The following is a 1,258-nucleotide window of genomic DNA, read 5'->3' as shown; positions in this document are numbered from 1 at the left end:
AGCGAAAAGAAGGATAAATAACAATGAAAGATTTAAACAGGTTGCGATGACTTTGCAAACTCAACCCAGTAAACAAACACAAAGAAGGATTAAGAGATGAGGAGGATATTGGGATGTAAACTGCCGGTTTTTTTAGCCCGTTAGCTAATTTTGCAAATATTTTAGTTATCTAACCAAAATTGAAACATATTACTTGTGTGACCATTTTTGGAACTCTAAGATTCTAGTTCCATGGAAAAAATCATAAGATAATTTTTTTTTTTTTTTGAGTTTTTAGTGGAACTTGAGTTTCAAAAACTCGAGTTCTTCACATTGGAACTCAAGTTCCAAAAAGTAGTCACATAACTAATATGTTTGTAAAATTAGCTTAATTGGCAAAAATTCCTTATAAATTACCCAAACAAACGTGGGTTAATGGGCAGTGGTGGCTTTAGAAATTTTTTTAGGGTGGTCAATAAGACTTGAATTATATAATATCTAATAAAAATATAATTTGATTATATCAATGTCACCAAAAAAAAAAAATGCAAATAAAATAAGTAATACAATTTCTTTTTACTAACAAATATAAAAAAAAAAAAAAAAAGGATTGATAAGAGATAAAGCGGAACTGAGAATACTGAGATGAAAGTTATAGAGTGAGAGAGAGTCTAAAATGATAGTAGAAGAAAAGAGAAAAAAAGAAGAGAGAGAGAGAGAGAGAGAGAGAGAGAGAGAGAGAGAGAGAGAGAGATAATATTTGCTACAAATGTGAACTAAGTCATTAAAGAGAGCAAATTGTTGTGATTGCAAAGCTAAAGAGGGCAAAATTGCTGGCAACGCCATGAAGAACTCATAACCACAATGTTTCTCTTGATACATTTTTTTTAAAAGAAAAAAAAATGAAATTAGAGTTTTTTTTTTTGGTAATGGGTTAAACAAGTTACAAATTTGAATGGTTATGGATTTTTATTTTGTTTTTGAATAAGTTTTTTGTTGAATAATTTGTTTACTTGTGTTCGATTTAGTCTTTTTTCTTTTTTTTTGGTTTGGGTTATTTTTGTTATTATTTGGGCTAATTGTTATTATTATTATTTATTTTTTTAAAGGATTAAGGATTATGTTTTAGGGGGCCAAAATTATTTTTGGAATAATATTTCATCAATAATATTTTTCACAATAAATCTTATGTAATAAGCTGTTATTGGTGGGGAAAAAAGTGATATCAATATCAAGCTCAAATTAGAATTAGTAACAACTTACGATATATGATCTATTG

This window comes from Quercus suber, unplaced genomic scaffold (assembly GCF_002906115.3).
Source record: "Quercus suber isolate HL8 unplaced genomic scaffold, Cork oak 2.0 scaffold_168, whole genome shotgun sequence".
Classification (NCBI taxonomy): domain Eukaryota; kingdom Viridiplantae; phylum Streptophyta; class Magnoliopsida; order Fagales; family Fagaceae; genus Quercus; species Quercus suber.
The sequence above is the reverse complement of the archived record's forward strand: the minus strand, read 5'-3'. Positions refer to the sequence as shown.